At 36.0% G+C, this 10905-nt stretch overlaps 1 long non-coding RNA gene across 1 annotated transcript; it reads left to right on the forward strand.

Moving 5' to 3' along the window:
* The first annotated feature begins 1501 nt into the window (after positions 1-1501).
* On the forward strand, positions 1502-8145 carry LOC129347711 (uncharacterized). Its single transcript, XR_008599939.1, has 3 exons — positions 1502-1633; positions 4676-4824; positions 6076-8145. It is a non-coding gene; the product is annotated as an uncharacterized LOC129347711 (long non-coding RNA).
* Positions 8146-10905: the final 2760 nt, after the last annotated feature.

Raw genomic sequence — 10905 nt, forward strand, 5'->3', positions numbered from 1 at the left:
GCAGCATTTGGGTCAAAGTTTAAATATTGAGGTTAAAATCCTACAGTGTTATTAATGGACTGAATTTATCTGAGTAATTTAAATGTTCTGTAAAATACAACTTTACTTGACTGTAGTAAACATTAACTATAAGACCCTGCAGTATTATTAAGTCAAACCCGACTAATTTAGAAATCAGGAGGATGCTACAAAAAGTGACATAAAATTTATCAAATCTTAGGACTACCTGGATTCCTTGGGATAAGTGTTTACTTTCAGGCTTATGTGTGATATGCTGTGTTTTGTATTTTTCATTAGTTTTTGTTATGTTTGTCACTGTTATTATTTTTTTCTTATTTATGTTAGCGACGGTAGAGAAAAACAATCGTAATCAGAAGAGACCTCCAGCTGAATGTCCTTTCTAATGTTGTGTTGTCTTTTTTTGGTAAATTTACATTTTAGAATTGCTTAAAAAAAATATATATATATATATATAGTTTATTTATATATATATATATATATATATATATATATATATATATATATATATATATATATATATATATATATATATATATATATATATATATATATATAAAAATATATAAATAATGTATTTATATATATAAACGGTCCTGCCACTGTAGCTCCTGCTTGTAAGGTAATACAGAAAAAAAGTTAATTATTGTCATCATGATGATGATGATTTTTATTATTTTTAGAATCAGTTTTATTGCCAAGTAAGTTTTCATACATGAGGAATTTGACTGAGTTCATTATGTATGATTATTATTATTATGTATTATTATTAATTTAAATATTAAAACCTTACAGTATTCTTAATTATGGAGATTAACAATACAAATTTAGAATTAAATTACACCAGTTTTAATTATATTTTATATGATTTGCATTTTGCTTTTATTAATGTTAATTTATTTACTTATTTGTTTATTTATTTGATAAATTCCATATTTTGTTTTTGTAAGGGTGGAGAGGATCAACTTGGTCATGAGACCTCCAGCAGATCGGTCCGTGTACGGATCTGGTAATTGGATTTTCCGTTCTGAAACAGGTATTGAAAAACAAAAAACGAGTGGTTATTTGATTTTCGTTTTAAAATACAAAAATTAAAATTGAAATACAAGGCGTTTTTCCGTTTCATGATCAAAAAGGGATATACGATTTTTTTTAAATGCTTTGATTTTCGTTTTATATTTAGAATAACAAGAAAGTAAAATCAGTAAGAGACAAACGAAAAAAGGTCTGTTTTTTCATTTTCTGAGACCGGAAGTGGTCATCAGCAAGCGTGGAGCCAAGCAGAGTACGGTGCATAGACTGTATATAAATTTTTTTTCGTGAGTTTTCATGGTCAAAATGAGAGATCAGGTGGCCGATCTTAAAATAAATCAATATTGATTTTTTTATAGAGCGTTAAAGTTTTGCGAAGCTAGGGGGCGGGACTACTTGATTGACAGTCCGATTCTGTTCTCCTCCTTTGGATTAATTCTGATATAATAACTGTTGGTTTATTTATCGGTGGAGCAGCAGAACATTTTCCACAGACAGTTTTCCTGCCCGTTGGCTTGTTTTGACAAGTTTTCTACCTTCGGCTGATTCTACCAGCAGACACTGAAAGGACTCTGATAGTTCGGTAAGTAAATGTTTATTTTCGTATCGGTGCCGCTTTTAATGCACTTTATATGCAGCTTTAGGCCTTGACCACACGTAGCCGGGTTTTTGTAAAACCGAATATCCTGCCCCCTCCGTCTAGAAAAAAACTTACGTACACACCACCTCGTTTTTAGAAAAAAACTTCATCCACACCTAACCGCATAAGTGCGTTTTTCAGCACATTCATAAGCATGCCGGACCTTTAGGTGGCAGTAGTTCCCCAAATCCTAGCAAGGTGGTGGCGAATAACCGTCCTTAACGTCGTCCTTCGCCTGTGTTGTTGAATGTGGAGCAGTATCTGGGCTTGTAAAAACAAGTAAGTAAAAAGCGCCTGTACAAGAAACAGCGCCCAAAACCTTGTGAGAGCATCCATACTGTTACCGAATGTAAACACAGGTCGCATATGTGATGTAAGAACATATTTTGTCGCAGGCGGTGACGTTTCGAAACGTAAAACCCCGGTTACTGATGTCCACATGCAGACGCATAAAACGGAGAATTCGCAAATCTTCACTTTGGTCGGAGTTTTTAAAAAGAATCGTTTTTGATGACGTAAATCTGCGTTTTCGTGTGGATGATAGGCCGAATTGTAGAAAAATATCTTCGTTTTGTGAGATACCCGGCTACCTGTGGACAAGGCCTTAGTCTCAGATGTAATGTGTGCCATGCACTCCAGATGTTGGTGGAGTTTGTTTCAGTATGTGTTGACCAGAGAAGAAAGTTAGCATAGTAAATATTGGCTTTAATGTTAGCGATGCTAACCGAGCTAGCTGCTCAGTTGTAGCCTGATTAAAGCTAACGTAGCATCAAGCTAATGTGTTGAGTTTCATGTAAACAGCTGAAATGTGTTGTGTTCCTGTAGCGTGGTTCATTAAGTTCATAAAACTGTGGCTGGTTGACATTAATGTAACGTTCAGGAAACTTAAATGTGATTAAAACAGTAACGTTAATGTTCTAGTTGTCAGTAATCAGCTTTAATTTGACACTAAAACAGACTCTGATAGTTTTAAATGGCATCAGTTTCATGAATTTGTTGAAAATTGTTTCATTTGTTGTTGTGATGTTGCTGCTGATTCATTAAAAGCAGATGATCCATGTTGAAGATGCGTTTAGTTCTAGTATCAGAAGTACAAGAAGGAAAATGGAAGTTTAGTTCTGCTACATCAAAGATTTCAGGAATAAAATAACTAAATGAGTCTTTATGCCTCAAACTTTATTTTTACAATAAAGAAATAATGAAATAATCACAGATAATAAAAATATAAATAGCAGAGAAAACCTGAGAGAATAATTTCCTGAAAAGTCTGTGAAGGAAAAGCAGCTTTTTTATCCTGAAAGATCAGAATCAGCTCCAACATCTGCATCTAACAGCATCAAGTCAACCAGAAAGAAAAGAAAACAGAAAATGACTTCTTTCTGATCACATCTGTTCCACTGCTCACAGTCTGCTGCTGCAAACATCTTAGAGAATTGCTTTCAAAGCATATAGTTACTCTGGATGGCATTACATTGGCCTCCAGTACTACTGTGAGGAACCTCGGTGTTATCTTTGACCAGGACATGTCCTTTAACTCGCACATAAAACAAATCTGTAGGACTTCCTTTTTCCACCTGAGAAATATTGTGAAAATCAGGAACATCCTGTCTCAGAGTGATGCAGAAAAACTAGTCCATGCATTTGTTACTTCTAGGCTTGACTACTGTAATTCCTTATTATCAGGTTGTCCCAATAGCTCTCTGAAACATCTACAGCTGATCCAAAACGCTGCAGCCAGAGTACTGACGGGAGTCAGCAAGAGAGATCATATTTCTCCTATATTGGTTTCTCTTCATTGGCTCCCTGTTAAATCTAGAATAGAATTCAAAATCCTTCTTCTGACATATAAAGCTCTTAACAACCAATCTCCATCATATCTTAAAGATCTGATAGTACCATATTACCCTAGCAGAACTCTTCGCTCTCAGACTGCAGGCTTACTTGTTGTTCCTAGAATCTCTAAAAGTAGAATGGGAGGCAGAGCCTTCAGTTATCAGGCACCTCTCCTGTGGAACCAGCTCCCAGTTTGGGTTCGGGAGGCGGACACCCTCTCTATCTTTAAGACCAGGCTTAAAACCTTCCTTTTCGACAAAGCTTATAGTTAGGGCTGACTGGGTGACCCTGACGGGGTGAGCTGGTGTTTTCATTTGCACAACTGACTTCCCCTCTTGACGTCCCTTTAGTTTGCCCCTAGTTATGCTGCTATAGGCCTAGGCTGCTGGGGAACCTCTCTTGATGCACTGAGCCCTTCTCTAACTACCTATGTATTTACTATATATACCATTATTGCATTACATTCACTCTGTTTCTTTCTGTGTCCTTTCTCCGAGTGTCCCTGGTCCCAGAGCTGGATGCTGGATGCTTCAGATGTGTGGCTGTGTTTTATGGTCCTTGTGTCCCACCCCCCACCTCTCTATCTCTACCCCTCTATCTGTATCCCTCTATCTCTACCTCTACCCCTCTATCTCTACCTCTCTACTTCTTCTGTCCCTCTCAACCCGCCCGGCCAGCAGGCAGATGGGTCCCCCCACATTAGAGCCGGGTTCTGCTCGAGGTTTTTTTCCCTGTTAAAAGGGTGTTTTCCTTGCCACTGTCGCCTTTTGGCTTGCTCTGGGGGTCAGGCATATGGGTTCTGTAAAGCGTCTCGAGACAATTTGACTGTAATTGGCGCTATATAAATAAAATTGAATTGAATTGAATTGAATTGAATTGAATTGCTCACATTCTTCACATTTATAGTCCACTTTTAAAAGTTCAGCAGACAGGTGCTCTGCTTTGGAGTGTGACGATGTCGTTGGTGATGTGGAGAGTGAAGTTTCTGTTTCACCCACAGCGTGCTTTAGGGCAGCCGGGTCGGACTTGATGTTTGAAATACTGACCGACAGCTCAGATTTAACTGTCTGTAGTTCCGTTTTGATGGATGTTAAATTTTCACTCAAAGCCACCAGGAGCTGGGTCTTTAAAATAACTGCCGTCTCGTTACAGAGTGAAAGTAGCAGTTCCTCCTGAAGGTCAGAGATTGCAGCATCTGAGGGCCTCTTCAAAAGAAGACGTAGTTGATGAAGGCGTTCTGGAGCAGGACCAGAAAGACCACGACCAAGCAGCCTTGAGATCTTAGGCAGCGTCTCCCTCAGGTGGGTGTCAACGGTGTTCACGGTCAGGTCTGTGGTAATCCTGTCAAAAAACAGAACAGAAAAAAATCGAGATTATAAATCAACATGTAACCAAAGCACTCTGTGTATAAGACCATAGTATAGGATGTAGTTCAGAAAATGTCAAAGTATAGTATACTTTTCAAGAATAACATAGTATGGCCTGTAGTTCATAGTATAGCATGTCGGCAAAAAACCCAACTGATTATTATGTGGTTCAAAAAGTGCAAAATGATAGGATGTTGCCTAAAATTGTCATGTATGATATGTGGTTCAAAAAATGTCATAGTGCAGTATATTGTCAAAATAGTATGTTTTTCAAGAAAACATCAGAGTATGTCATCTAAAAAATGCCATAGAATAATATTTCATTGCACAAGTAAAAGTATAGTAATCTTTAAAACTCTTCTAATTCTTATATGTTGGTAAAAAACAAAAAAAAAAGAAACAAAAAAAATGTCATAGTAATACGTCAATTTAAAAAGCCTATAGTATAGAGTGTCGCCCAACAAACGTCATAGTACAGCATGTCGCTCTAAAAACGTCATAGTATGGCCTTTGGTTCAAAAAATGGCATAGTAAAGCATGTCGCTCTAAAAATGTCATAGAATAGCATGTCACTCTAAAAACGTCATAGTATGGAAGTTGCTCTAAAAACGTCATAGTATAGGATGTCGCTCTAAAAACTTCATAGTATAGCATGTTGCCCAAAAAACGTCATAGTATAGCATGTTGCCCAAAAAAGTCATAGTATTGTGTGTCGCTCTTAAAAACGTCATAGTATAGCCTTTGGTCCAAAAAATGTCATAGTATAGAATGTCGTCCAAAGAACAGCATAGCATGTCGCTCTAAAAACATCATAGTATAGCCTTTGGTCCACAAAACGTTGTTTTGTCCTTGCTGTCTGAAGTAGGTGAGGAGCAACACAAAAACAGTCCAAACGCTGGTTTCCAGAGGGTTAGACGAGTATTTATTTGAACGAGTAAGTTTACAACAACACAACATGTGAGGGGGTTAAAAGCAAATGGGTGTTAGTAAAATAAAAATAAATAAACAGAACTAAAAGTGAACTTCATGTTGGCATTGATGGGCATTCCAACCAGGAACAAAGTAAAAGATAATCAATACGAAAAAAACATCTTCCTGTTCACCTCTTCAAGCCCAAAAACACACCGCTGTAGCACCCTAAACTAAAACTACCAATGGGTTTCCTGTTTTCCTTTCTGAACAAAGGTCCCTCTCTATCTCCCCACACATCCACCAACCACTGGAACACATCTCCAAAATTCTGCCGGGCCAGCTCAGCTTCCCTTCAGAAGAAGTTCCGCCAGATGAAGGAGCCTTTTGAGAGGCAGCTGGCATCGTGACTGGACTATACTTTGGTCTGTTCCAATCCAGCTTCAGCTCCAGAGACGGCAGGCGGGACGAGTCAACGGAGGCCGGGTGGATGAAGGCATGCAGCTGAGTACAATCCAGAAAACAACAGAGGAGGAGTGCAGTGGCCCAGGGCCAGAACAAGCAGAGTAGCATGGTATGTCTCTCAGAAAACATCATAGTATAGCCTTTGGTATGAAAAAACGCCATCATATACATCGTATATTGTACAAATAACAAGTCAAAGGAAAGAGACATACATTGTAGAATTGTAGTAATTGTGGGCTGACTGATTTACTGATTTACGGTAATAAATACATTTAAAAATGGCGCTACTTTGGCTCTGAACCTTAATCTACCTGTGGTCCCTCTGTCTTCTGGAGTGATTTGATTGGTTATACGTCATGAATAAAACTCCTTTAACTTAACATCTGTAAACAAAACAAAAACGTATCAACAAAGTTTTCTGTTAAAGTTTGTGTTCTTGTAAGTTTAACTCCAAGATTTTAAATACTTTCATTTACTGCAAATGAATATCCAAATGAATATACTCCAAATGTCTCACTAATAATCATTATCAGCCTTAAAAACCCACAAAACACCCCTCTATAGTCGACCACACTTAGTACAGTCCGGTTCCCCCTTCTATAAATCTGCTTGGAATCTTCCACTTCCTGTTTGTCAAAGTGGCCTTCTACCTGGACAGGTTTTGTTGGAGCTCATGCAACAAACATTTTGGGTAACTGCACTTTTAATATGGATGGATGACACTGAATTAGAGTCTGTTTTCATGAGACTGAGTTAAGATGTGTAGCTCTGTCATTAAATAGGAAATTATTTCTCAGAATTCACAGAGAAAAGTCTGAAATGTTTGCTCGGTTAGCGTCCCACATGTTCTTTGGCTCAGCTAAAGCTAACTCTCTCCAACTTCTGGATCTCTTGAGTTGCTTGTTGTTAAAATATCTTGCTGTAGGTGCTGAAGCTCAGAAAGTCTGAGATGTTTGTTCAAAATAAGCTCATTCTCAAATCTTATCTGAACTGTCCTCTTTTGTTTGAACTTTCCCTTAACTTAGGAGTTAATGACAGAGCAGCACATCCAGACTCAGTCTCATTTATGTAGAGATTAAACTTCAGTGTCATTCATTGATGTGCAGTTTTTCAAATGTTTGTTGCACATGCTCCCGACCAAACCAGTCCAGGTGGAAGACGATGTGAAGAGAAAGCTCCAGTGGATGAATATCACACATTTACGTTGGAAATAAATGTCCTTTAATTTGACATTGTCATGCAAATGATGTTCAAATCTTTGAGTACTTTGCTGATGTTTGTTTCTAAATGTTTTTTGACACTCGGCCCCAAAGATTAAAACCTTCTACGGCTCACAAGCTGCAACAATTTACACATTATCAACTATCTTTCTGACTAAACTAAGATAAAAAGTGAAAAACTGCCTGATTCCTGCATCATGAATGTAAATCTTTTTGGTTTTTATGACAGTAAACTGAATATATTTGGGTTTTACATTTTATAAACCAAAACAAGAAATGAATTACTGGAGAAAACAATCAACAGATTAATGGACAAAGAAAATGTGTTTTCCAACATATATGGCTGAATTACTCCAACATTACAAGATACATACAATTTGAATTCAATTTTATTTATATAACGCCAAATACAGGTCAAATTGTCTCAAGACACTTTATATTTTTTGTCGTATTTAAGATATGACAAAGTAAGAAATTTTAACCTCTTGACTAATCCAATTTATTATTTGGTTTTTAAGAGACTAATCGACAACTAAAATAACTTTCTCCACTAAAACTAATAAACATGAGGTCAAATAGAGGGAACAGTTTTAAATACTGCAGTCCCACGATGACAAGAATAAAGTTTGTCAAAAAAAACTAAATCTGCTGGTGGATTCCATTAAAGTCCTAATAAATGATAATAAAGTGTGATACTAAAGGTTTGTGGTGCTAAAAATGTCAAAGTAAAGATAACAAGTTGAACATGTGGAGGTTGATAAAAGTTGACCTTCTTTCATTTCTCTGGAGTCAGTTCCATGGATTTTATGGATGGTGGTTAAAGACCTGCTCTTCGAGTCGTCGTCCTTCCAGTCGCTGTAAAAAGTCAGTCCATCCTGGCCGACTTCAACACCTCTTCATGACAACTTGTTCTGCCTCCGACCTCGTGGAAACTCCAGAAACTCGGGAAAACCCATGGCGACTCGAAGAACTCGTGGAGACTCGAAGAACTCGTCGGGCGGGGGAAGGTGTGGTGGGCGGTGGGGGAGTAGAGGGGGGAGGCCGCCACCCACCTCCCCGCCTACTCTCCGCCCTGACTCCACCCAGACTCCGCCTTGGCTCCACCCATGTGGTCACTTCAGGAACTACGATGCCAAAGGGACGACGAAATTATTTCTTTTTATCTGATCTGTAGCTCAGTGAGTTAAGGATTTGCCTATGGAGCTGCAGGTCGCTGGTTCAAGACCAGACCCTTCTTAAGTTTTATCAAAATCCTGACAAAGACAAACAAAGAAAACTGCCGGTGGCGGGTCTTGAACCAGCTACCTTCTGCTTGGTAGTCTGTCTTCTTTTCCCCTGAGCTATTCGCTCAGATACTAATTCTTCTTTTTTTTGCGCATTTATCATCTATTTTTTGTCGTTTTTCGAGTTTTTTTTAACTCGGGTCTCGACTCGACCGTTTTTCTCAGGAGGTTGGACTTCGGCCTTTGTGCTGGAGGGTTGAACCCTCAGTTCCAAGACTTTCCAAGCCTCCAGACCTCCCGAGTCCTCAGGACCTGAGCTTTCACACAGTCTGAGGGCTGAAATTTTCTAAGTCCCACAGTAGTTCTCTGTTAGATTTAACTTTCAGACAGTCCAAGGACTGATATCTTCTAAGTCCCTGAGTAGTTCTCTGTTAGTTTGAACCTTTCGACAGTCTGAGGACTGAAATCTTAGAAGTTCTTGAGTAGTTCTCTGTTAGTTTGAACTTTCTGGTTAACAGAAGCCTTAAAACTTGTGACCATGAGTCTTGATTTCACATTTAGACCATCCATCTGAGTTCTTCTCAGACCTTCACCTGTAGGTTTTTTAGAAATCCTCAACAAACTTTGATTCTCTTCACTGAACAGTAAAGTTTGTGGAGATCAGAAGGTAACATTAGTTTGATAAATGCCTTCAACTACTAGTAGACTTTATCTGGAAAGCAGTTTTCTTAAATGAGTTCTTAGTAAATCTATCCACAATCAAACCAAGAACATAGAAAGAGGAAATGTTTGAAGAAACAACTTGATGTTTTCGTTTCAGCCTAGAAAGACCTTTATCTGTTTTTGCTCTTTTTGATCGTTTTATTGTCTCTTCTGTTGAATTTGATCTTCTAAAGTCTAACTGGTGTCTTTTCAAATGTTTTGTCTTTAGTTTGATACTTCTTAAACGTTTAGTTTTGCTCTTTTCTCACCTTTTATTCTTTTCTAATGTGATTTGATTTCGAAATGTTTTGTCTTTTTAATGTTTAATTGTTTTTTCAAATGTTTTATCGGCTTGTTTGAATTTTTTTTTCTTTCCCAATATTTAATTTTTCGATTAAATCTTTAAGATTTTTCTTTTTAAATGCTTCATTGTATTTTCTGTTTAATTCCTATTTGAAGTTTTATTGTCTTTAAGATGTAATTTTCTAATTAAACATTTAATTTTTGAATTCAATGTTTTGCCTTTTTAAAGGTTTAATAATCTAATTAAATGTTTTGTATTTTTTTAAATGTTTAATATTCTTCTTGTTTAATTATATTTTTTAAATGTTTAATTATCGAAAATATTTTATCTGTAATTTTTAATATTTGTATTTTAAAAATTTTGTTCAATTTCATAATTACATGTATTCTATCTTGTTTAATTATCTAATTCAATATTTTGTCTGTTTAATATAATGTAATTGTATTTAATGTTTAACTATATTAAATAGACAAAATATTGAATTAGATAATTAAACAAGATAGAATACATGTAATTATGAAATTGAACAAAATTTTTAAAATACAAATATTAAAAATTACAGATAAAATATTTTCGATAATTAAACATTTAAAAAATATAATTAAACAAGAAGAATATTAAACATTTAAAAAAATACAAAACATTTAATTAGATTATTAAACCTTTAAAAAGGCAAAACATTGAATTCAAAAATTAAATGTTTAATTAGAAAATTACATCTTAAAGACAATAAAACTTCAAATAGGAATTAAACAGAAAATACAATGAAGCATTTAAAAAGAAAAATCTTAAAGATTTAATCGAAAAATTAAATATTGGGAAAGAAAAAAAAATTCAAACAAGCCGATAAAACATTTGAAAAAACAATTAAACATTAAAAAGACAAAACATTTCGAAATCAAATCACATTAGAAAAGAATAAAAGGTGAGAAAAGAGCAAAACTAAACGTTTAAGAAGTATCAAACTAAAGACAAAACATTTGAAAAGACACCAGTTAGACTTTAGAAGATCAAATTCAACAGAAGAGACAATAAAACGATCAAAAAGAGCAAAAACAGATAAAGGTCTTTCTAGGCTGAAACGAAAACATCAAGTTGTTTCTTCAAACATTTCCTCTTTCTATGTTCTTGGTTTGATTGTGGATAGATTTACTAAGAACTCATTTAAGAAAACTGCTTTCCAGATAAAGTC

The sequence above is a fragment of the Amphiprion ocellaris genome, chromosome 20, assembly GCF_022539595.1.
Source record: "Amphiprion ocellaris isolate individual 3 ecotype Okinawa chromosome 20, ASM2253959v1, whole genome shotgun sequence".
Classification (NCBI taxonomy): Eukaryota; Metazoa; Chordata; class Actinopteri; family Pomacentridae; genus Amphiprion; species Amphiprion ocellaris.